At 54.0% G+C, this 26631-nt stretch overlaps 1 protein-coding gene across 1 annotated transcript in view; it reads right to left on the reverse strand.

The window, feature by feature from the left end:
• Positions 1–26631, reverse strand: part of LOC132214646 (cadherin-23-like) — a 317401-nt gene that overhangs the window by 157880 nt on the left and 132890 nt on the right. The window lies entirely within an intron of this gene.

Genomic DNA, 26631 nt, shown 5'->3' on the forward strand with positions numbered 1-26631 from the left:
GTGTGTAGAGACCCCTGCCCCTTTCTGACTTGGGGTCTCTGGTTAAATGCAACTTCCTCATGGAGACTTTCCAGACCCCTAAGGCAGGGCAGCCCCACTCAGCCCCACCCGGGCCACTGTTTATGCTCAGGGTCCCGCAGCACCCTGGGATTCTCCGCCCCCCACACTTCTGTCATCGCACAGTGAGTGTCTGTCTTCCCTCAGAGCCCATGTGCTCCACGAAAGCCACGGGGCATTGCCTTGCCTAGCACGGTGCCGGGCATGTGTCCGATGTTCAGTAAACGTCCCTTAAGAATACAGGAAGGAGCCTCTATGACAGCACTGAGCACACTATATTACGAATATCTGTTTGCACCCACTGTCGCCTTCACCACGGCAGTGCCACCACAAGGCGTGGCTGGTAAGCCGTGCCTGCTGACTGTTGGGTGAGTTAATTTATTCATAATTTCGTGAGCTCTGGACACATCTGAGTACAGGCAATCTAACGAGGCCCTTCACAGAGACAAAAAGGTAAAAATCCCTGCTCCCGCTCAATGACAGCTATAGGCCAGGTCCTGTGCTGGGGATTGCACCTGCCAGCTCTGCGGACAAGCAGCCTTCGAGGTGGGAGCCACTATCCTGTTTTTGAAAAGAAGCTGACGTCTGGAGAGGTTACGTAGTTTGCCCAGGGCACAGAGCTAGGCAGTGGGAGGCCTTCAGTCCACATCTCGCCCATGATCTCAGGCCCTATGCGAAACACTTCTAAAATACTGATGGCCGTTCCTTCCCTAACGCTTCCGTGTGGTGTCAGGGACGACCACCAGCGTGGGTGGCACCTCCCAGACAGGAAGGTGGGACTGGCTGTAAGCTCGCCGAGGGCGGACACCGTACTTCTGGTCCTCTGCGCTCTGTTTACACTGGGACAGTGACGGGGTCCCTTCTGACACCTGCGGGCTCTTTTCAAGAAGAGCATCCACATCGCTGCCCCTCTCCCTGCTGCCGGCCGCGACCTCGGCCCTGCGTCACTGCTGTGAGCAGCTCCTTTCTTTGGGGACCAGGCTTGGGCATGCCAACAGCCCTTCCCCAGGACGACCTGCCTGAGAAAAGGGTGTCCTTAATAAGGTCTCCGGTCAGGCTGGAAAGGGCCCCCAGGGGAAACGCCATGGCGCTGCCACTGTTTCTAACCGACAATTCTGTCCATCACCAGGCAAGTGTCAGGCTCAATGGCCAGGCTTAGCACCTGTCCTTCCCCACCCAGCACTGAGGACAGAGGCAGACGGGAGGCCCCTCTCCCCACGACACCCATGGCTCCCCAGCGCCCTGTGCGTAGAACGCAGGCCCTGGCGGTCTGGGCCTGTCTCCTTCACACTTTATTTCCTGGCAGGTATGGCTCCTTGGCCTCTTCGCTAAGATCATGCGCAGCATCTTATCAGTTTAATAGTTCCTGGCAGGTAGAGTGTACTTCTCAAACCCAGCAGGCTCCCTCACACGTCTGGGTTCCTGAACCTGCTTTTTCTTTGCTCGGTCTGCCCTACCCAGCTCCGTGGCTTGGAAAACAGATGCTCTCCTTCCCTCAAAAATAGAATCAAGTGTGTAAGGGGGCAGAGCAGACGAGGGCTGGGATTTCAGGGGTGGACAGACTTCGGTTGGACCCGAGCCTTGCCGAGTGTCGTTGGGCCGGTTTCTTAATCTCTCTGACCCCCAATCCCCTCTCTGTACACTGAGGTTAATAAGATGTCATAGGGTTCGCATGAAGAGTACAGGAAGTCATGAGTGTAAACTTCCCAGCATCTAATAAGGGCTTCGAAGATGGCAGTTGTGATCTTATTGTCGGACACCAGAGGACTGCGGACAAGAGCACCTTCAAGGGCAGGGCAGGGAGGTGCCCAGAAGCACTATGCATTTTAATGACACTGTGCTGAGCATTCCTTGTCTGCACCCCCAGACCCACTGAGTACCCTGTTCTGCTCCACCTCCCCCTCCATTTGCCCACACTGGGGTGACCTCATTGCATCCCCAGGCTCCCTTGCCCGCTAGCTTCTGCCGAAGGAGGTGCTGGTAAGAGCTCAGAATTTGGGGAGGCAACAAGAAGAGAAACAGGTTGGGGTGTTACTTCCCCACTCCCCCCAGCTCCAGCCCCACAGCCCCGCAGCCCCGCCTTCCTGGCCCAGCTGTTGGTGGCCTCTGGCAGCACTAAGCCCTTCCCTCCCCCACTCAGCCCCAGGGTTAATGAGAGCTTCCCTCTGCAGCTAAGTCTCTGGTACCTCAGCATCTCTTAGTGGCCCTTAGCCACATCCGCTCCTCCCCTGAGCCCCCAACTGCAGTCTCTTCACTGAAATGCCTTTGTTGGAACTATTTGCGATGAACTGTCCCCTGGGGGACCCTGATGGGACACTTCTGACACGCCCCCCACAGAGCCACCGCCCAGAGGAGAGGCACGGCTCCCACTCCAGAGAGAATGTCAGCTGTCCAGCCTGCTGCCCCGGGGGGGAGAGGACATTTCACCCGTCCGTCCGGCGTGGTCTCTGCAAAGGGTTCTGAGATCTGATCAGAAGATTTAAGAGCAAGAGCCAAGAAGATAGAGGAGGAGAAGAGGGATGGTCCTGTGTCTGACCTTCTTGGCTTTTATGTTTCATGCCCTGCAGTGGAAACCCATTTAATTTCTGCATAACTTAGAAAAGGTTTTAAATAGGCCTGGCAAAGAGCCATCGTGTTCTTAGAAGGGACGAGCCACTGGAGAGAAGAGAATGCTGACTTCCTGCATTTCAGGTCCCGGGCGCCATGCTCTGTTAGGGAAATGAGCTGTGAGGGGATAGTCATCCATCAGCAGGTGCACCGCGGGCTCCTCCGAGCACCCAGCTGCTGTTCCATGGCGATGTGCAGATGTGCTCACAGGTCCACGCAAGCAGGTTTCCGCGGTGGCGCCAGGTGCGGCCGCGTTTCCAAGCTCACCCCAGGCAGTGAGACTTGGTGGCTCGGAGCGTGGACGCCAAGTTTGAGTCCCAGCCTTTCCACTTACTTGCCGGAGCCCTCAGACATATGCTGTTAAAGTTACTCATTGGGCCTCAGTGTCCTCACGTAAAGGAACAGGTGGAAGTGGAGCTGATAACAGTACCTACCGTGTAGGCTTGAGAGAAAGATTACATGAGATAAGGGGGAGCGGGGGAAGCTCGCCGAGCCAGGTTCACAACAATATTGAGCGATACTCCATAAATGGTCGTTGTAATTATTATTATGGTAATAAAATACCATCACAGGCAGCCTGAGATGAGCCCTGTTTAAAGAGGGTATTGGAAACTGTAAACAGTCAGTCTCTTCATCATGAAGGTAGACAAACGGGCATTTTAAAATTCAGAAAGAGAACATTCCTGTTGACTGCCTCACGGTTGCTGCAGACAGGGTCAGGGTGGGAGAGCCCCTGGAGACCCTCCCACGTGGGTTTGGGGAGCCTGTGGGAGGAGGGGTGGGATCTGAGCAGGGGTGGGTGGGGCACCTGGAGGCCAAGGAAGCTCCTGAACACAGAGGCCGGGCCTGACCAGGCCCCTCCCAGGGAAGGCTTGAATGTGAGAGCTGGCAGGAATCTTGGGGAGTATGCAGTCCAGCCTCCCCATTTTACAGATGGGAAAAGTGAGGGGATGTGCCTTGCACTGAGTCTCACAGGTGGTTAACAGCAGACCTGTGCCTGGAAATCAGGGCTTTGACTCCTATATAGTGTTTTTGTCACCTCCCCCAGAGACGCCAGCCACTGCCTCCCCTCTCACCCTCCTTCCAAGTAAAGGTGCCCTTTACACCCACAGCTCTCTCTGCTCGAAGGGAGGGACCTAGGCAGCCATGTTTATGCCAAGTGACTTCAGACCCAGGCACGTCTGCTTGGTCCAGGGGTGACCACCTGACTCTAACAGCCCAAGCGGATGGGGTGTTGGAAGTGAAATGAACGTTCTATGGGGACCTGGAAAAGAAGCTTCTTGCTGTCTGGTTAGGGCTGGTGTGGGCACCATGACAGGTCGAAGCCACGCAGAAGCCACAGGTTGCAGGTGGCAGAAGCCATGGGCAGGTAGAGGAAGCCCATCTTGGAAAGAATGAGCACATGAGGGAGAAAGGCAGAGATGAGGGGCTCTGGGCGCCCCCTGCCTGGTCTTCCTAGGCCCTGGCTGTGGTGCTGACACCCCATCTATTCCGTCCTACCTGTGTGGGTATCCCCTTTGCCCACACTGACTTCCATAGGTCTCCCCAGGCCCCCAAATGCATCCAGCCCCGGGCAAGGCGTCCTCATTCCTGCAGCTCTGCCCCAGGCTCTCCCTTATCCTCACCGGCTGGGACTTCCTCCCTTTCATGCCCAAGGCTGGGCCACAGAAAGCAAAGCTCCTGGCCACAGAGCCTAGACTGTGGAGGGCATAGGAGGTAATAATGGGGGAAGAAGAAAGCGGCCTGGATGAGTGAATGCCGGCTCCTTCTTCCTTTTAAGTGTCTCTTTTAACATGCAAATCCACTCAGGTCCCTGCGATGACCAGCATGCCTGTCGGGTGGCAGGGGTGGGCAGGGGACAGCTTGATCATGGGCTTGACACAATCAGCTGACAGGCCTGGAGGAGGGATGCCCCAGAGAGCCACGCTCTGCCCACCTGGAGACCAGGAGACCAGGGAGAAAGTGCCTCTATGGTGTCTGGGCTTGAGGTTCGGGGTCTACAGGGCCATCACTAGGGTGGGCCTGGGCCAGGAGGCAGGGCCAAAGGCACATTTCAGCTGGGGGTAGGGCTGCCCCACCCTGGGACAACTCCTCTCTGCGTCTTCATTATGGAAACTGCTCCTGGGCCCACCTTCCTGTTGGACTGGAGCAGCTGGGCTTTGGAGAAAAGGCCCCATGGGGAGTGATTACTCCTGCTTCTGAGGCAGGCCTCTCGCCCGGCCCACTGCTCTGCCCCAGCTCTGCTTCCCTGCTCCTTCCCCCGGGCACCCCCGCCCAGTCCCGCCCACTCCCTCAGGGCTTCTGGGCCACTTCAGTGGAAATCTCCCAAAATGCACTGCTCATGCCTCCTGGGAGCCAGGGAGTGTGTGTAGGCCTGATCCCCTGCAAAACCCTTGCACCTGCCCAGCTGCCCTCAGCAAGGGGCCCGCTGCAGGCAGGAGGCCGGCAGGAGGCAGACAGGGCAGGCCCCTGCCTCTTCCAGGTCCCATTTAAGCTCCATGTCACTTCTGATGGACCTGCTGTAAATGGGCCACCCCGTGCAATTCACAGACAAATAAATCTTTTCGCTACTCCGGGGGTGACAAGGGAATAGACTCTGGGAAAGTTCTGCCGTGCAAGGGATCTTGTTCGTTAATAATAATGATAAATAGCTCACTTCTCAATGCAGTGTGAGGTGCATTACACGCAGGTTTCTACAGAGGTGGCTCGGGTGCTGACTGGAACATGTGTGTGTGTGTGTGTGTGTGGGGTGGGGGGTGCGAGTGCACTGAGGGAGAGAGAGGGGGCCAGACAGAGAGAGAGGCAACGAGGGAGGGTGGAGAAAACAGAGGTGGAGAGAGTGTAAAGAAGGGGAAGGGGGGAGGAGGGAGAAGGGATGGCAACAGGGTGAGAGGGGCGGACTGGGGGCCGAAGGGGAAGTGGGAATGAAGGGGAGAGAGTTCGTAGGAGAAAAGAGAAAGGAGGAAAGTCGAGGAGAAAGTGACCAACTTAAAGGGAAATAAGGAAATTACAGAGGCAAAGTTGTGAAAGGAAGGGAGGAGGGGAAAATGCAGCTGAACCCTCTCATCTTCTCCGTATAACCGCCCCCCCCCCCCCCAACTAGATGTATTCTGTACTTTTGACCAAACCTCAGCAACAGTTCCTCCATTTCCACTGTAGGTGCCATCTCTAAAGGCAATATTAATATTTATGAAATGCTGCTAGATGCTGCCACAGTCTTTAATATCTTATTATAAAGCCTGTTATAAAATGCATTCGTAATAAATTCCTGACAGATAGAGTTCTGACGGTGCGGGTGGCTCCGTGGATCCGAGCGAGGAGCACACCCTCCCGGAACCCATGCTTGCTGCCCAGAGGCTGGGCTGCTGGGCTCTGAGGTGGGGGAGGGGAGGGGATCAACCCTCCAAGGTCAGCATTTTTATACATCTTATCTCATTACCTCATTTTTCCAGTTAGGGGAAATGGAAGCTCAGAGGAATGAAGCAACTGGTCCAAAGTCACACAGCTTCTTAGTGCTGGAGTCAGGATTCAAATTCAGCTCACCTCTGGCTGGGGACCCCAGAGATGAGGGTGAAGTGTGGGCTCAGGGTTCCTGCTCAAGTGGGGTTGATCCATTCACTTCCCTCTACGGAAGGGCTGGGGGCTACAGGGCGCCTGGGTTAGGGAAGCAAGGGTTTACGGGGAGCCCTGGCTCCCAAAAACTTTCAGAAGGAAGAGTGTATCGCAGAGTTTGCGCATTTTCCCTGGGGATCAGGAAATACGCTCCCATGTGACCAGAAGAATTACTGGTAAACTCAGAGGTAAAGGCCCTTCTGACAAGGGGAGCCTGGGGCAAACGGGATGCTTTGGTTTCGCTGAGTGCCAAAGCAGGCACCTCCTCACTGCAGAGCTGGAGGTGGGGCCCCCTGGGGGGCCGGGGGAGGGTGTCACCTCCTCACGGGAAGTTTTAGAAGTTCTGGAGCATTCTGGCTCACGGGAGGAGAAATGGAGTCCCTGAAGGTGTGGGCGGTATTTTTTTCTTAACTAGGCGATAAGGTGTATGTGGGCACCAGCTGAGAAGAGGGACCAAAGAGAGAAACAGTGCGGAAAAGAGAACCGGGAGAGGCAGGTCCCCATGGCGCCTCCATGGATGCCTCAGGTGGCCCCGTTCTGTGGAGGAGAGGGCACAGCCGTGTGTGCACAAACCCTCACGTGTACACACGTGCTCCAGCACCTCTCTCTACGGAGGAGTCAGGAAGAGATATCACAACATCCCTTCTTTCGACCAGAGCTGCTCTCTCTCAGCTGATGTGTGCTGGGCTCTAAGTGGTGCTGGGTCTGCTCTGAGAGCCGAGGCAGGCTGCCGGGCGGAGGGGCCCGCTCCTGGGGCCCGCACACTCTGGCTGGGCTGCAGCACCTCCCCAGCTGTTCCACGCGTCCTTGGAGCCAGCTCAGCACTCTCCCAATCCGAGTCCCTCCTCCTCTTCAGCTTCCAGCTGTGTCCTGCCCCTATGAACCCAGAAGACTTTCATCATAGTGCTTACTAATGCCCCCCTGACTTCCCGATGACTGCCAGTGTCCTCACCCCTGCTGATCTCAGACTCGCCCTCTCTCTTGCTTCCCACTCTTCATCCCTCACCAGGGCCTGTCAACTTTTCCTTCCGCATTCCCCAAGTCATTCCCTTTCTCTGTCATTTACCTTGGCCACCTCTCTAGTCCTAACACTGCCACTTGCACCTGGAAGGCATTCAATGAATGTTTCTACAGATCAGAACTTCCTGTTCAACATGGCAGATTGAGCACATCCATTTACATCTGTTTTTGTCCCAGCCCCTCACCAAATGACACCAAATGACAATATGGGAATTAAAAATGCATAAATCCACAAGGGCAAAAAAGAACAGGAGAAAAAATGACAACAAATGAGAAGTGTCAACAAAATCCTGGCTACGAAACAGATGGAACTGAAAACTGCCTTAGGAGAGAGGGGAAAGCCAATAGGCTGGGGTCTCCAAACCCCAGGAAGCTCAGGAACTGGAGACACCAGGTGACACTGCAAAATGAAGACTGACTGCAGATCTGGAAGAATGGTCAGACTCCCAGATGCCCTCCCCAACTCTTACAGGAGACAGGAAGTTTACTTTCCGGAGGGGATGAGTTCATCAGACTCTGGACTCAGACTGGAAGGGGGACAAGGCACAGAAACAGGAGATTAAGTGAAAATCGGCAGCCCCCTTTTCCTCCTGGCCACGATCAGTCCTCTTTAAAACAGCCTCATGAAAACAGAGATAGGAAAACTGGCCCCAAAGGGAACACAAATACTAGCATGCTGGAATTCCCACAGAGAAACAGGCAATTCCTCACCTCATCGTCCCACAATGAAGCCCGCTGGTGAACAAGCAGCGTCCCACCCTGCCCTGCCCCCACTCACACAGCGAGTGCCCACGCAGCCACATGTGGGCTCCTTTTAAAATATGAACAGACAACTAAGGGTCATGAGACATTTGAGGAGAACCTCTAATATGAAAGACAGTGGTGGTAGTGGGAAGACAGTAAAAAGGAATAACAATAATAAATATCCTTAACATCCTTAGAGAGATAAGACATAGTATCTTTGAAATAAGAACATTCCAAGAGAGAAAAAAAGAGCTATTAGAAATGAAAAGCTCAACAGAAGGGTTGGAAGAGAAAGTTAAAGAAATTTCTCCATAAAGTAGAACAAATCTCTAAGACAGTGGTTCTCAACCTTCTGGCCCTTTAAATACAGTTCCTCATGTTGTGACCCAATCATAAAATTATTTTTTTGTTGCTACTTCATAACTGTAATGTTGCTACTGTTATGAATCGTAATGTAAATATCTGATATGCAGGATGGTCTTAGGCGATCCCTGTGAAAGGGTCGTTCGACCGCCAAAGGGGTCGCGACCCACAGGTTGAGAATCACTGCTCTAAGAGATGGAAAATGAGGGGGTAAAGTAAGAAAATTAGAGAATCAGTTCAAAAAACCCAATGCCCAACTAGTAGAGATTCCAGAGAGAGGAAACAGAGCAAATGAAGGGAAGGAAATTAGCCAAGAAGTAAGGTAAGAAAATTTCCCAGATCTGAAGGACATTTCCAGGTCAAAAAAAGACCACTATTTATTCAGAAGAGACCCACAGAGCAAAACTATGAAGTTTCAAAGCACTACGTACTTTTTTCTTTTAATTCCAAAGACTTTCAGAGAGAAAACAAAAGACTGTGTTCAAAGGATCAAGAATCAAAATGGCATCGAAGTCCTTAACTCTTCTTACATTATAGGTTATCACACAATAAAGAAATCCACATTATGAGGACAACTATTTTCATTCTAGAGTTCTATACCCAGCCAAACTATCACCAAATACAAGTGTAGAATAAACACATTTTTAAAAACAAAGTAAAAAAAAAAAAGTTTCCATTAATCTCTTTTCGGGAAGTTACTGAAGAGTGTATTCCATCAAAATGAGTGTGTAAACTAAGAAGGAGGAAAATGTGGGACCCGTGAACAGGGGATCTAATACAGGGGACAAAGAAACTATCAGGGTGATTCGCCCTCCCCCCATGATCACCCACATCAGGCTTCTTTAGCCATTCAGCCTCCAGAACAGCACGCAAGCCAGAGCACAGCCCGTTTGGATGGGAGCAGAGGACAGATGCTCCAGGGCAAACGGTGACAAGAAAAACCCAAACTGAATTTAAAAATCAATACACTTTTAATATAGCGAGAGGAGGTATTTAAGTATGTGAGAATATTTGGGGATGAGTAAGTGATAGTAGGTTCATAGAACACTAAGCAAACAAACGAGAATTCTTGATTCTAGAGAAAACAAAAAAAAAAAGGAAATATAATCACAGTGCACTATGTGGCTCCGCTGTGAATATTTCCATAATCACAAAGATACATACACTAAATGCTGTTTGAGCTGAGAGGAAGGATGGAATTATGTTGGGAGAATGGGTGAAGCACTAAGAATGGTGTGTGTGTGTGTGTGTGTGTGTGTGTATGTGTAGCAAAGATGAGGGAGAGGCTGGTGTTAAAGTGTAATTCCCATCCTTCATAACTGCAAGTCAATAGATAATGTCCAAAAATGAAAAGTTTATAAGTGTGTAATTTGGAAATAAAAAGCTAACTATCAGGAATTGAACAAGTTCGTCTCAGGGTGGGAATCAGGAGTGGGGAAGAATGGGGCAGGACACTGCTGTTTTTATTATAAGCCTAGCTTTATTTTTTTACTTTTAAGCTCGTGCATATATGACTTTGATAAAAATTGAAAAAAATGTATCGCTACAGCTGGACAACAGCCTTGACCCTGTAATTGATCCTGGAAAGTCACTGCCCTAAAGGGCTGATCTCCCATCTTATTTTCTCCTCAAACACTATCACTGGCTCCTCTTTGACCTCCCAGGCAGTCTCCTGGACCTCAAACATCACCGCAGTCTGATCAAAGCCTTCCTCTCCAAACTCAGCATTCCTCTTTGCCCCACTGAGACGGTCTGCTTCTGCTGGACTGTTCTACGTAGCAGCCCCCAGGGTGTGGGCCCACCTCTAGGCTTTTGCACATGGTGCTTCTGTCTTCTCCACTGAATTTCCTCTACTATTTCCCTTGGAGGGCAGGTGTCATCAGCCAGGATAAGGGACTGGCACTCCCTCCCTCCCCAGAAGAGTGTTGGCTATCCCAGGTTTCTAGACACACATGTCCAGGCTCAGGTTGAGACACCCTGTCCCTGACCCACACACGGCTCTGGCCTTTATTCAGATGAGCGAGGCATGCAGGGCTGGGAGGAGCCTCACTGAAGTTACCTCTGGGGACTCCCTCCTTCTCAGAAGCTTGATTTTCAAAGCCAAGGGTGATACCCAAGTATAAAATGGCCCCGCTCCTCCTTATTTGGGGATTGAGGAGATCCTAGGCGATTTTCCTCACCCCCAACTGCAGCACCCCCACCCCAGCCCAGTGACCTTCCTGCAGAATGAGAGACAGTTCCAAGGGTGGCCCCTCAGGGCTACCTCCCATTAGCACCCACATTCCCAGGATGTCAAGCACATGCCCTCCTCCAGGCACCCTCTCCACCCTCTCACTTGCTCACTCGCAGGAGCTGAGGGAGGGAGCATGGGCATCGCAGGGCACTGGATAGTGCACAGCTGGCAGACCAGCCCTGCAGCTGGCTGAAGGCCACGGGCAGAGAGAAGGGGACAGGAAGGGCAGTGATGGTGGAGCAGCCCCGATGACCATGCTGGCCCCAGTCCCCATGACATGACGCTTTCAACATCAGGAAGTCTCACCCCTCCCTCAGGGCTGGGTTCCACGCCCCTCTGTGTAGCGCGGGAGGAGTAACCAGAGTGGAGGCCTGAATCCAGACCTCAGCTGTCAGTCTTACCCTCCCACCCATCCCCTACTTGAAAGATTAGTCTGACTGGCTCCTGGGACCCTTCCCCTCCATCCCCCAGAAGGGACTTGGAGACCTGCTTCTGGAAAGATCCATTCGGTGGTGATTACCCATCATGCACATTGGCCTGATAGGGAAAAACCCAGAAACAACTGTCCTGAAATGCGGGGCCACATTCTGATTCTTCAACATCAACCTGTGTGGCTTCCTTCTCTGTTGCTACAAAGCATCAGTGCAGATGTCAGGTGCCTCAGTTTCCCCATCCAGGAAACAAGTATAGCAATCCCTGCACTGCCTTCCACTGGGAGCTGTCGGGGAGATGAAATGCACTGATGGCGGAAAAGCACTTTAAAAACTCAGACGCCAAATCAAAAACTGCCACCTCCTGCAGGGGCAGGATAATCTAAAAGAAAAAAACTAGGAAAAGATATATGTGTGACCTATAAAAGGGTTCTCCCTAAAAAGCTTCCCTTGAATCCAGCACCTGGTCACCTGGGTGCCAGGACACTGAAACCGGGTTCAGCTGACGCACGAGGTGGTCTTGAGACCTGACAGATTCTGGAACGTGGCAACCAATAGATGCATTGGGTCTCCTGAACTTTGTACACGTAAGAAAGGGCTTCTGGGTAGGGGGCAATAAGTCCATGCACTGAGGACCTCCTGTGTGTCAGGCCCCGTTTTAAGCACTTTCCATGCAAGACCTTGTGCTGTCCTCGCGGCAGCCTGAAGCAGACACTATTCCTTCCTCTCCCCATTATCCAGATTCCAAGGCTCGGGCTCTAAACCACCAGGTTATGCTGTTCTCAGTGATGAGTGAGCAGAGTGGACCAGTCCAGGAGGCAGGGGGATGGCCAAAATGACCTTGAGAAATCGGGATCCTGTCACTCTGGCTAAGTGCCAGATCCTACTGATGACATTTAAAGGGGTTGCCACAGAATGACTTGGGCCACCCAGAGGTTCCAGGGTCAGAAGATGACAGGTGTCAGGTGTCACCAGGAAGGTGCTGGGCGTGGGGGAGGCAGCGTTTAGTGTATGTGTCTTTCATCCATCCATCCCAAACATGTTCGTGGAGCAACACGAGGCTGTGCTGACCGCATGCACTCTCCTTATCTTTCCAACAGAAAAATGGTCACGGGCAACTACGAGTGGTTATTTATGGGGAGAAAAACAGGTACAATATAGGGAGGCTTTTTATGGAGCAAAGGCCTGAGGGAATTTGCAGTTTGAGTCTCAGACCACCCTATTTGCTCTGTGACTTTAGTTAGGAAAGTCAGGCAGCCTCTCTCAGCCTCAGTTTTCTTATTGTGAGATGGGCATACTAAGGACACCTGCCTCATGGGGTTACTGTGAGGCTTATAGGAGGCAACACATGGCAAGTGCTTAGGGCATCACACATCTCAATACGTCTTAGGTCCTATCATATCTTATCACCTCCCGGAGCAGGTGTAAGGGTCTATGAACTGCAAAGTACTTTGCAAATGCCACTTCTGGTGGGGAGGCCTGGAAGGGAGGGAGCCTCTGAAGGCTGAGGACCTTGCTCTGCTCTCAGCAGAGATGAAAGGCCGGGTAAAAGGCCAGGGGAACCCTCCGTGTGGCGTGTACCCCATCTCTGTCCCAGGGGAGCCCACTCTGGGAATACAGCATCTAAAGCTGCCTGAACTCTCTGTGCACAGCTCCATGGCTCATAAATGGGGCTCCACCTCCCAACCCCCAAATTCATTCCCCCACATGATGATGAATCATGTTAAACAAAATGAATATGCAAATCTCCTTAGGGCGGGCCTTACGTCTATGGGAGCTGAGACTAATAAATGGATTCTGAATAAGAAGACAGCTCAAGCGATGCAACTTCTGCTCATCTCTCCTCCTCTGGCCCTTGGGCTCCATCCACCCCACCGGTGCACCCCTGTCTCCAGCCAGGATGTGCATTCTGGAGGGTGGATGAAGGAGGCAGCAGAGGCCTGGGCAGGCATGAGTAGTGGGTTAGGCCTGGTGCGGGTTTTTCCTTTCAGATCCCGGATCCCCATGGCTACTGCTGCTGGCCCTTCAGGGGGTGTGATGTGGTAAGTGGAACCTGTCACTGGGAGCCCCGGAGGCTTAAGGACTGACAGGCTCCACACCTGGCTGCAGGGGAGCTGAGAGAGGGGGCTGGGTGGGCCCAGGACCCAGGCAGAGAGAGGACAGCTGCAGGAACTCCTGGGCCCAGGGGGTTTTGGGAAATGGTTTTAGCATCAATAGGTACAGGGGCTGGAATTGTCATGGCTACAGAGGACTTTAGCAATCACCCAGTCCAGTGTTTCGGTTTCCTGGCTGCACAAGAGAATACCGGGGGAGCTTTTAAACAATACCAATGCCAGGGCCGAGGTGTTTCTGAAATTCCCAGAGGAATTCCCACGTCCAGCCAGGGTGCAGAAGCACTTCCCCACCCAGGCACCCTATTCTATAGATGAGAAAGCCGAGACCCAGGCAGTGGAGAGGACTTGACTGAAGCCCTAGAGATGGCCAGCGGTGGCAGATGCCCACCTCCACGCTCACTCCCTGACCTCCCCGCTCCTTTGTCCTAACAAGGATGGGAAGCGATTCCCTGAACACACAGCATCGTGGGAGGTGCAAGGAGCACAGGGCTGGAGGACAGGACCTGGATCAATGTGGCCCCCATGTGATCTTGGACAAGTTCCACACCCTTTCAGGTCTTCATCTGTCAAATGAGGGAGCCGAATGCCATGATCTCCACAGTCCTCCCTGCTCTAAAAGGGTATGGCCGTGAGTCCTTCCTGAAATCTACTCCAAGTCTCTCTTGCTACAAAGCCAGCCCCTTCGCTTGGCCCTGTCTTCAGAACATATAAAGGCAGCATGTTCCAAAACAAATACTGATAAAGGCATTCCTCTCTCCCTTTTTAATGCGTGCTCTCTGTTGAGATACATAACACTCTCGTGTGGACAGGACACAGGCTGAAGTGCTCCACTGCTGGCCACAGGTGCTTGCCCGGAACTGGTACTGCAGAGCGCAGTGGGTGATGAGCTAGAGAAGAACACTCTGAGAAGAACAAAGGGGACCTTGAGCCAGGAAGCTGGAGGCCTTGTGCCCCTGAGACTCCGTTTCACCAGCTCTCAAACGGTCTTGAGAGGAGAGAAGGACACCCGTGCACAATCCAAGATGCCTGTCCTGCTCCCCTCTTCCACTTGGGTGTGACCTTGGGCAAAGACAAAAGCTCTCTGAGCCTCAGTTTTCTCATCTGTAAAATGGGGAGAAAACCACCAACCTCCTGTGTTTGTAGGTCCTGGGTGAAGTAATGATTATGAAACACTAGCCTAGTGTCTGATCCACAGTAATGGTGGCAGCAGTTGCCAGCATCGTGACAAACCTCACTACCAGGTAATGGCAGCCTCCCATTCTCCTGCTTGGGTGGGGATGGCCCAAGGAGATCCAGTCACCCAAGGGACACTCCAGGGGAAAGAGGGTGCCCTGCTATGTTGTCCTTGAGAACTGTCCCCTGATGCAGCATCTATTCCCAAGGCTCTGGGGAGGGGGACCCACTGAGGGGGTCTGAGGGGAATAGGGCAGGAGGTCCAATTCTTTTGTCTGCTGTGCCTGGTATATAAAGGCCACAGGCTCCCCCACTGGCTTCAGAGACAGCCAGGAGTCCTGGCACACAAAGCCCATGAGGAGACACCAGACTGACCCCAAGGAAAGACAGAGACCCAGCACCCCAGACTCACCCTGCTCCACGGCTGTCCGAGGGCACCACGGCCTCATCTGTTAAGATCAAACTTGGCCAAGAAACCAGCCTTCCTCCCCGAACAGAACCCAGAGAAAGGGCCTCCGTGCACCTCCTGGGTGGTTTGAGTGATGACCAACCCCATCCGGAAGTTCCAAGGGTCTCCTTAGGCCCCTCCTGGAACATGGAGACCAATTTCTACCAAGAAGCAGAGCCCTCCGCACCCCTCCTCCTCCCAGCCGCGGTGCCCAGGGAAGGGCTGGCAGCTCCTAGGGCACACTGGCCTTCCCCCAGGAAGCAGGAGAGGCCATGGGTAGAAATTGCAAATGACTTTCATTAAGCAGGGTGCTAATACCATGAATTACAAATGAAACCCAGATGAAGAGGACCCTGGCAGCCTTACCTCTGTTTGATATTAATTGGGCGACACTTTGTTTTAATGGTACATTAATTAATGCAGAATTTCAACGGAAGTCCGCGTGACACTCACATTAATACAAATGAATTCATTACCGTCGGTGTTATTACAAGAAATGACAAATAAATCTGTAACAGTGGGACCCTTCAAATAATAATCACGAATCATTAGGTTTGCCGCTCGTTTGTACTGTAGCTGCAAATATGTGTATATGTTTTCTGTCTTTGCCTTTTGGCTGGGGAGGCAGCTGCGGGGACTGGCTCCGTGGTAGTGGCAGGAGAACCCTCTTCTAGACTTTTCTGCATCTGCGTTTCCTCCCTTGCTTCCTCTCACCTCAGCCCCCAGAGAAGGCCTTCTCTCCCCGGAGCCCTCCCCGTGGCTCAGTGACACCATGTCAGGAGAGCGATTGGGGTTGGCCCCCCAAATCCAGCATCCCTGGTGTGAACGGTCTGTCCCTGAGGATGGCGTGGCGGGGGAAGGAATGAGAGCAACAGGGACCCTAGGGTGGAGCTTGACCATCTGTTCTAGACAGGTTTCCCACCTCAGACTGGTCTCCAGGGGTCACCCCAAGCCTCAGAAGGTCTTGGGGACAAAATTCAGATGTCCAGTGGCCGGCACTGTGCTAGGCGTTTTTTCCATTTTCTCCACTTTGGTCCCGGAGGCTTCGTCTCGTTGTAAAAGCAGGAAATGGGTGTAGCGAGCATGATTTACCCACAGTTCGTGCGAGGAGGGGCCAAGCTTGGGATGCAGCTCTGCCCTGCGCCAAACTCCCAGGACGCCAGGTCTTTCAGGGAGAAGTGCCCCCTGCCCAGGACGGGTCAGAATCCTGGTGGAGACAGGCCTCGCCTGGATCTCCACCCCCCAGCTCAGAGCTTCCTGCCGTAATCTCGCAAAGGTAAGAAAGGGACCCAACAGATGGGTCTATAGCTCTCACTCTGGTGGTTGTTTCTCACACCCTCTCTGTTACCAGAAGTTGAGGTCAAGACCATTTTTGCTTCTAAAGGGCAATAAGGGAGGCCCCGGGAAACCCACTGAAGGGACGTGACCCAGGCGGGTTTTAGATCTGAGGATCCTTGAGTGAGGTGGCCTCTCCTCCCCCCTGCACGCAGGGCAGACAGCGCTAAGCGATCACAGAGCTCCTCCCCAGGCTCAGCCCAGGATTCCCAGCCCAGTGCTCCACGTAGCTTCTATGAATGGACTGAAGTTGGCCCGTGATTTGAACGCTTTTTACTATCCCCGTTTTAGGGCATCATCCCTGGAGGACTTGAAAATGGGATCCAGTCCACTCTGATGGGGATGCTCCAGAGCAGTTCAGCTCAGGAGCCAGGAGACTGGTTAAATGACCTCCCAGGGTCCCTCCCACCCGGGGAGGCGGGACGCCATGAATCATTTGCCTCCTCCCCTCCTACTTGAATCAGCCAGTCTTACCTCCATGTACAACTGCTTTCTGACCTTCACGAACACGGTCAACAAACGGAAGCCGAATCCAGCTCTTTCCACCCTTGAGGCTTGGCTAATGTGGCCAAACTCTGTTGGCCCTGCCCTATGAGCTGCCCTCCTCCCTGCCCCCGGGAGTCCTCGCTCTCAGAAATGAATGTCTCCGTCTAACCGATGCTGTTTCAAGGCCAGACCCTGGCTGACAAGCAGTGGGCTGGAGCCCTCGGTGTCGTACTACTGGGGGCGCTCCGGCCCCCTCTCCTGCTCACGTTCTCCCCCATTCACACTGGTACTGAATGAACCAATTAATCACCTAAGATTGTTAACTGTACTAATTACGCTCGCTCTTGAACTTGTGGAACAATTATTTACTGTCTCTGCCTCACAAGCTATCAATTATGGTGATTGCAGGCAGGCTGTCACTGCTACCGAGCCAAGACGGAGGAGGCCCAGCCAGGCTCAGAGCCGGTTTCCCAGGGAGAACTCTCAGAGGGCTCGCCTGAGCTTAGGCTACACCCAACAGATGTGGCACAGGCAGCGGCCTCTTCCTGGGGACAGGCTTTGCAATCTAATCAGGAGCCTCAACAATGATCTTCCATGAAGTCTTTATCCTATAAAAGTTGTCCCCTTCTTCCCCTAAAGATCAAATGACAACCGCTAAGTACTTCTCTGGGCACCGTACTACTTCCTTCTTTGTCTCTCAGCTTGTGCACAGCGTCTGCCTTGCCAGGCTGGGCATCCCCCTCCCCCCCCCCCCGCCACCCCCAGGGATCTATGAGGAGGCTGCAAGTGCACAGTAGACTATATTTTCCTGGGTTCCCCAAGTCAGGGGCTCTCTACGGCCTCTTCCCAGCCCACTTCTGCTTCCCCTGTTTCCTCATACCCCTACCTGGAGGAGACCTGGTGCCTCTGCCCAAGCTCGTTGCTAAATGAAGGCAGACAAGGAAGGTGGAAGAGGCTGTCAGACTGTCCATCCCATCTGGACTTTCAAATATTCCGGTCCTCTGAGGCCACTGGGCTTTGGAGCACAAACCCACAGGCCATCACACACACACACACACACACACACACACACACACACACACACTGTCCCCTCTGTGTCCTACAACAACCCCCTACCCCACCCCACCAGGGTAACAGTGTGTAATGTGAGGCCGGTGCGTGGCTGTCGGGTAAACATGTCTTTATTCAGGCAAGCAGCAGGCCCCAGCAGCCTGTGGCTCCTGTCCCGGGGGCTCCCTCCCCATCCCAGACCTCCCGCTGCCCACCCTGCTCGTTTCCCCATGTCAGGGCAAAAAGCACTTAGAGCCAACTGCTGAGTCCAAATCTATTCCAGTGCAGAGAAATGCACTCCGTCTCCATGCAGCTGACAGGCTCCAAGCAGCTGCAGCGCCTCGGCCAGCCTCTGACCGACCCCACTCCCCTGGGCCTCTCTTCCGGCTCCTTTTACCGGCAGGAGTCAGACAGGTAAGCTGCTTCTTAACCCTGGCCGCCGCAGCCGAGGGACCCCCAACCTCCATGGAGGCCCCTCTGCTTTTGAACAAGCAACTGGCCCCTTGATAATGCCACACGAATGTTGCAAAGATGCTCTAGAACAGGGGTGGGCAAACTTTTTGACTCGAGGGCCACAATGGGTTCTTAAACTGGACGGGGGGGCCGGAACAAAAGCATGGATGGAGTGTTTGTGTGAACTAATATAAATTCAAAGTAAACATCATTACATAAAAGGGTACGGTCTTTTTTTTCCAATAGTTTTATTCATTTCAAACCAGCTGGATCCAGCCCGCGGGCCGTAGTTTGCCCACGGCTGCTCTAGACTCAACTCTCCAAGGACAAACCCTAAACCTCCCCTGGAAACTGCATTCCTGGCTCTGTGAATGGCAATACATTCCCTCTGCATCCAGCCGCTAAGCCAGAAACCAGAGTCCTTGCAATTTCTTCTCTGGAACATTCTATTCCCCTCTTTCCCTGCCACCACCAGCTCTCACCTGGCCCCCTGCAATGGCCTCCTACCTGGGCCCCTGACATGTGGTCGCCCCAGCAGCTGGTATGAGCTCTTTACCTGCCCCCTGTGCTCCAATAACTGCCTAGTGGCTTCCTGCTGACCTTAAGGTAACATCAGAGAACCCTTCCTGGCCCTGCATGGGTGGGCCTGCCCAGCTCTCCAGCTCCCCCCCTTCACCAGCTCCTCCTGCTGGCACCTCGGCCACGCTGGCTTTTTTCTCTTCCTCAATGAACTAGGAGCCTCTCTACCTCCGAGCCTTTGCCGTGCTGTCTATCCACCGGAATTCTTTTCTCATCTTCACCCCAATTAATGCCCCCTTGGCCTTCACATCTCAATCAAGTCCCATTTCCTCCAGAACTTTCTCTGGCCCCTACGCTGGGTCACATCCTTGGCTCTGCTTTCTCAGAGTCCTGAGATTTTCCTGGGGGCTCCAATCTCGATACGTAATTATATGGCTCTTTGATAACCACCTATCCCCCCACTAGACTGGAAGCCCTTTAGGGCGGGGGCCATGCCAGTTTCTGCTCATGTGCCCCCAGGGCCCCACGTGTGGCTGGTACTGAATGGTTGTTGAATGAATGACAGCCTGGGCACCCCGCTCTTGACGCTCTTCTCATTCTCTAATCTGGTGAGATGGCTGGGAAATGCCAGCTCCAGTTTCTCCCTTTTGTTCCGTCAACACACATGGACTGAGCATCTTCTACATTCTGGATTCTGCTGGGTGGTGCAGGCACACTGACAGGGACCCACTGGGGCTCGCCGTCTGGGGAGTCTGCGGGCATCAGTGAGGTGGCAGATGCTGAACCCGAGTTCTGGCTCCCAGCTCTCTGCCATCTGGACCTGTCCCTGCTGATCGTTGCTCATGCTGTCCTCCTGCCTGATCACTGTTTCTCATTCACTCTCATTCACCCAACAAATAACTAGTGAGCAGTGTTCTAGGTGCAAGGGTCACACTGGCAAATTCCCACACATATTCAATCTCGACTTCGTTATCTCCTTCTCCAGGAAGCCTTCCCGAATTCCTGAACCTGGGTGGGTGCCCACCCTATGGGCTGTCAGCGCCCCCTCCCTTTATCACAGGGCATTCAAATCACATGGTTATCTGGCTCACTCTAGTACCCTCAGCACAACTGTGGCCTAGCACATAGCAGCCATTCGATATCTATTTTCTGCACAAGCAAATCCCTCCGTTTCTTCCACTTGGTCTCCACAAGCTCTACAGGTAAGGAGCTGTGGAAGCACTTTGGACCAATGTGCCATTGGCTGAAATAACCATGAGAAGGGGCGTTAGTGAGGAAGCCGGGGCAAGGATGAAGAGGAGGAGGTGACTTTGAGATAAGACCGTGAGAGGGGCTGTAAGTTGGAAAACCAGGATTTTGCTGCCCTGTGTCTGAGAGCACCATGGCCATCAGAGGGGAAATAAGGCTGCAGGACCGAAGTCCTCAGACCAGCCAGCTTGGACTCCCCACTTACTCAGGACTCCAAATCCCTCTGCCTTTTGGCTCTGGTATGTACACCTCCCCAGATGCTCTCACTCCAGGGGTGTGGGGTGGCCCCCACAATCACTTTGCCTCTGTCTGGAGAGCTGCCATCCCTGAGAGAGTGTGGAGTGTGCACTGTACTCCCTTGTGGTCTTTGCTCGAACATCCTCAGGGGCCTTCCCTGGCCACAAATCCTGCTCTGTCACTTCCCCGTTTTCTTTTTCTTCACATTATCACCAACAAAGGCTTGTGTGCTGGTTCGCTCACCTCCCCCCCAGACGGAAGCTGCCAACAGCAGGGACTTTGCCAGTTTTGTTCAGCCGAGTCCCCAGCTCTGGGAACAGTACCTGACACACAGTAGGACCTCAAGAACTATTTCTTGAATGAATGAATGAATGAATGGGAAGATGAGATGTAGCCTCTAACTCTTACTAGGCTAAAAGTGCAAAGACTGTCGAAAATAAACACCAGGTCCCCTGCGGACTTGTTGGTGGCACAAACAGAAATCGCCCAGCGGCAGCCTGCCCCCTCCCCGCCACCCCACTCCAGGAGACGCAATGAGTGCTCGCTGATGATCGCCTGGAGAGCGGAAGGTGTGAACTGCCTCAAAGGCACTTCTAATGAAACACAAGGGTAGATAAGAACAGCCTGATGGGTTTCTCTCCAGGCCACTGTCAGGGACCGCTGCTCCATCACCCCCTCCCTGTCACTCCTCCTTCCCTTGCTGGCGGTTGTTTTTTTCTGAACATGAATATACCGCTGACCGGCCGGCAAGGAGCACCCATGCCTCTTCAGTCCTACGTCTGCTCTCCGCAGCCCTCTTTCCTCTGTTCAGTGGGAATGAAAGAGATGAAACGATCCATCGCCAGGAAAGGCTGGGGTGGAAAGTGTGGTCTCAAGCGATCGCATCTGGTGCTTTGGGGCTAACGGCTTTGTTTAGTGGCCTGAGTCTCTCCTGCTACAGTAGCTTATGGGCCAGATGTGGCTCAGGCTCGGCCACTGCTGTGGCGAGAGGGGGTAGCCTGGCCCCTGGCCCCAGGCTGACCACAGGTCACACCGTACACCAGTCATGACTGGATACCAGACCTTAGCCACAGGCCACCCCGTAACCTCGACATCGAGCCACATAACGACCTGGAACTATGAAGAAAGTGGAACATCCTTTGATCAGCTGGCCGAGAAGTCAACTCAACATGCTATGACTCCCTTTGAAGGCACAGAGTTAGAAAAAGCAGCACTATCTCCCCCCCGCCGCCCCCCCCCCCCCCCCGACAGCTGTGGCCAACATTCTCTGCCTCATGGGCGTGCCTTGACTTCCTGCTGGAACACGGGAGGGATGTGGGGGGTTGTGGGACATGCTTCCCGGGGGCATTGCACCCAGGCCCATGGGCCTGGCGGGGGGGTGTCACTCCTCTCCTCACCTAGTCACTAAGCAGTTACCTCTCTGCCAGCGCTCCTGCCCCAAAGACAGAACACAGGAGGGGAGGGAGCAGGATGCGGGGCAGGCTTGCGCACAGGGCCTGATTGCCCGTCCTTCTGGGCCTCTCCACGCGGCCCTCCCCTTGGTGGGGCTGGGGTGGTTGAACCCCCCTGCTAGGGCTGATTAGGCCTGATTTCAACAGCCCGCTCCCACCTCTAACACCTTCCTCTGTTATTAAAGCTGTTTTCCGTCCACTCTCGGTCTGCTGGATGAGGTGAGTCTATTCGATTTGATTTCTCCCCCCACCTCCCTTTTTTCCTCTACTCTCGTCCACCCTGCCTGTGTCTGCAGCAGCCAGGCAGACCACAGTTCAGTAAAAACCAGGAAAATTAACTTCGAACCTTCGAGTAAAAATAGCTATAATAAAGCCAGGTGAATAATAAAAGCTTCATCTAGTGTAGCTTTGATTAAAAGCTGAGACCTGCCCCCTCATCCTACCTCCACCCCCAGGGCGAGGCTGGCCCTTTAAAGCACGAGTTGGTTGTGTGAACAGAAAACGCATCCTGCTCGCGCCTCCAATTTACCTTTTCTCACCCTTTTTTCTTTTTCTCGGCTCTCTAGGAGGCTCAGGTACCACATCTGCTGGTCTTCCCTCAGCCCTCCTGTACTCAGCAACTTTGAGAGATCCAACTTACTCAGAAGCAACAGCTCCCAGCAGCCCTGGGGCCCTCCCCTCCTCCAGCGTGGGGTGGGGGTGGCTGAGAATAAGATGCTGGGGGGTTCAGTTCCACCCTGGCCCCTAAACTCCCATAGGATCTGAGGATAATCAGAGTACCACTCTGGGCCTCTATTTACCCATCTGTCAATGAAATGAGAGAATATTTTCCCTTGCAAGAGTGGTCAGAAGTGGTGCCAGGATTTGTGGTAAAAGTCGGGTTACTGGTTGAAGGAGTGGTGGTCTCCCCTCCTGTTTGCTCACACTGCTATATCCGGGATCATGTATGAGGAGCTGGGTGTTTCTACAGGAAATCCCCCAGCATGTATTCACCCAGCATGGGCAGCAGCAGTTGCGTATGGACCCTAATAACCATCCAGTTAGCCAGTTGCTCCCAGGAGCTACACCCTAGAGCGGTCACTGCCAACATCTGTCCTACACTCTGGATGGTTTGACAAGTGAGGGTAAGAAGAGAGAAGAGTTGTCCCTGCACCCTGTCCTCAAGCCCACCATGGCAACATTTCTTCCAGGGCTCTGTGCGTGACAGAGTTCTGCAGGACAGGAGGCCCAGAGGGTGACAAACTCTGGGTCACACTGGATTGCCGAAGGGAGAGCCCTGTCCCAAGAATCGGAGGCCTGGACCCCACCTGCTTCCCATGCACCCGGGCCTTGGTGCCCCAGCCTGCAGAATGGGTCTGTTGAAGGAGCAGTGCATGAGGCTGTGTATCCCAGCTGTCCTGAGATATTCTGGGTGGGCACGATTCACCAGGGCAAAGTCTACACACTCATGAACCGCCTTTTCCGATGACTTCTCCTGCCCTCCCAAACCAAGGGCCACTAGGCCCAGACAGCCCCTTCAAGCCACGGGGGGGAGGGCTCCCTGTGTAGAGCCACTGGCATCCTCAAAGAAGCTGAACTTAGAAGCACCTGCTCTTCCTGCACTTTTGCTTGGGGGAGGAGTAAGGGGAGCTGAAGTGTGGCAGCTTGGAGCCCAGCCCGGCGGCCAGACAGGGTGCTTTGGTTTCATTCACCATCCAGCCTTCTCTCGCTCGGGGCACCGGGCTGTGGAGGCAGGAATCTGGTGCTTTTCAATTTCACGCCAGGTGTCAGTGGCCAGGCCGTAGCTGCCCTTATCTCCTCGGCCCCTTGCCCAGGTGGGTGCCTGCTGAGCTCAGCCTCCTTGCAAAGCCCAGAGAAAGGCCGTTCCAGGGATAAAACCTGTGGGCAGAGAGGGCCCTGGAGAGCTGATGTCTGCTGGGCAGGCAGGGAGGCTGGACCTCAAGTCCCTGGGGGGGGGAGGGGGCTTAAGATTATGATTCTCTAAGCGCAATAAGACCCTGAAAACAGGATCAAGGGCTGAAAATCACGGTCACAAATTAATCTTTATTCTTAGAGCAGGAAGACCCTCAGGGGCTATGTCATCCTCTAACCCACTCTTCCCCACTTTCCGCTTGGGAAAACTGAGGCCCCGGAGAAAGGAAATAACTTGCCCAACGTCACACAGAGCTGATGGAGCTGAGCTCTGCCACTTCTCTACCCACAAGAGGGTCTTCATGTGCTGCGAGATCCCAAGTTACAAAGAGCCTCCCTCCTTCAAGACACTTCCTCTCAGAGCCTCGATTTCTTTGTCTGGAAAATGAGAAGTCTTGGAATGATAAGTAAAAAGCCCTTCTAGCCCTTTTTTAGAGCTAATTCAGGGGTCAGCAAACTATGGCCTACGGGCCAACTGTGGCCCGCTGCCTGTTTCTATACAGCCCAGCAGCCAAGAATGCTAAGAACGGTTTTTACATTTTTCAGTGTTTGGGGTAGGGGGGGCGGGAAGGAATCCAAAGAAGAAGAATATTTGGCGGCATGTCAAAATTACATAAAATTCAAGTTCCAGCGTCCATACAGTTGTGGTGGAACACAGCGGGGCGCATGCACCTCTGCTGTCCAGGGTGGCTTTTGTGCCACAACAAAGCCGAGTGATCGACACTATGATCTGCAAAACCTGAAATATTTACTCGGGTCTTTCACGGAGCCTGTCCGGTAAGCCCTGATGCAAAAGGCTGAGCTGGGTCTGGGCTCCGAACCCAAGGGGCAGCCAGGGCTGGAAGAGCTCAGGGAGGAGACTGGGTAGAGCAGTTGCTGGGAGCTCTGTTCACAAGTGACAAGGAGTCACATACATGCCAGCCCACACCACCTGCACAGTCCCGGGCCTCCTCCAAGTCTGGAGTTTCCTCCCTGCAGCCAACGCACTGGGGACCTGCCTCCCACCTGCCCTCTGGCCCACAGCCGGGCCCCAAAGCTTCCACTCCTGCCAACGTGCCATGGCTCACGGGTCCTCGGGCTCCCTGCCCAGCTGGCCCGGCCTTGAGTGTGTTGTCAATAGGCGGGTGGCCCTGTGGCTGGTGCGGGGCCGGGAGGAGAGGAATCAGAGCGGGTAATTGCTGTGTGAAAATGACAGCACAGCAATTTATCCACCCCAAACTGGGCGCCGGCATACCAAGAGGCTGCCGGCGGCTAGGAATCAATACCGCCCCGGAGGAGGGATTATTAGGGAGAAAAGGGGGCTTGAAAGATCCATATGGGTCTGATGACTGTCTATTTCCACGCGGACCATCAGCTGCATGAGAATTGTGTGCGAGAGGAGCAGAGCTCTGGCTGCCCACACCTGGCAGGGCTGGGCTTGGCGGCAGGCCCCCTGGTCCTCCTCCTCCTCCTGACCGCCAGAGGGAGGGGGCCGGGTGGGTCTCCTTTCGAAGAACCTGAGGCCCCAAGAACCAGGCCTGGAGTGGAAACAGTGGGGATATGAGGGAGACCATCATCCACCCCAAGTATGCACCTGGCCCAGGGACAGCAAGGAGAGCAGCTTGTCCCAGGCCCAGCAGCCTATCTGCTGTGTCATCTGGGCAAGCCCTTCCCACGGGGCCTGCCAGCCTCCAGCCCCAGGGAGGCCTTGAGATGAGCTGAGCCGGAGGCGGGATTCCTGGGCTGGGGCCCCAGTCAGCACAACCTGGCGGAGGAGGACATGCTCCTTCCTGAAGGGGCCTTTCCAGCTCCAGCTCAGGGCCTTCCTCTCCTTCCCCTGTTCAGAGGGGCCTGGAAGGGGTGGAATGGAGCCATCCCGCCCCCAGTCTCTTGGGGGGATTTGCAGGGGATCCCCCTTGGGTAGTGCAGACCATGTCAAGTCATTGCCAACAGCACGCGTGCAGTTTGTGCAGGAGGATCAAGCAGTCCCCACGCCGCTCCTCTGTCAACTCCGAGGGCCTGCAGCTGGGAGCCTGGGGTGGGCAGGACATTCTATGACCATGTCAAGCCGCTGGCCCGTTACAGACACAGCCGGCAGGCACAGGCTGCTCAGCACGAGGCACTGAATTGCGCAATCACGCTGAACTTGATAAGGGGGATGTGAGAAGCGGGGAGGGGACAAGGAGCTACTTCCCGCCCCAGGGTCTGGGCTGACTAAGGACTGGCTTCCAGTGCAAGCCAGGAGGGTCATGGACTCTGGTCTGCAGGGAGCTTGGCCCTCTCCAGGCCCATCACACTCCCGGGGCTTTGGGGTGAGAGGCAGAAGGATGACACCACCTGAACACCTGGCACCTGAGAGGGCGGGCTGGGTGCTCCACATCCCTACGGAGCAGAAAGTCCTGGTCTGTCCGGGGAAGGGGCAGGGCCCTCCTCAGAACCCAGGGGTTTCCTGTTGAAAGAGAGGCCCTGACTCCCCAGCCAGGATCCAGGCAGCAAAGGAAGGGTTACGAAGCTAACCTGCTCCCTGCCACCGCGTCACCAGCGAGCTCACCTGCTCTTCTGTCATTTACCTGGAAGAAGGCAAACACATACAGCCTGTCCCCGAGGAGAGAAAAGGGAAGATGCGTCGGGGGCAAGCAGGAGAAGGAGAAAGAGGGAAAGGAACAGGGAGATGGAGAGAGGACAGAGACCAAAAGAGTGAGGAAAATGGATAAATGTGGGAAAGAGGGAAAGAGACAGAGAGTGAGAGACCAAGAAAGACCCAGACAGGGAGCGAAGAGGGGAAGATGGAAGGAGAGGAAGGCTGGAGGGAGAGGGACTTGAGTTGCAGACTTTGGAGCAGGAGAGAGGCTGGGTGTGCCCGCAGCCCTGGGTGACAGCAGGAACAAACTGGGTTTTGAAATGAGAGACAGAAGGAGCTGTTCGACCGCCTTCTTTGCATCATTTGGTACATCAGGCTTGACAGGTGTCTAACAAACAAAGCCACCAGCGGGGAAAGACACTGCAGAGAGGGGGGCGAAGGAGGGGAGGGGGCCTGGGAGAGCGGCCCTCCCCTGGCTCAGCGCTGGGAGGTGACGCCCCTGATTTTTATTCCGAGGAGTTGATTTCCTGCTCCAAGGAGCCGGGAGCCGTGATGTGCCAGGCTCCAGGTGGGACAGGA

The sequence above is a fragment of the Myotis daubentonii genome, chromosome 13, assembly GCF_963259705.1.
Source record: "Myotis daubentonii chromosome 13, mMyoDau2.1, whole genome shotgun sequence".
Taxonomy (NCBI): Eukaryota; Metazoa; Chordata; class Mammalia; order Chiroptera; family Vespertilionidae; genus Myotis; species Myotis daubentonii.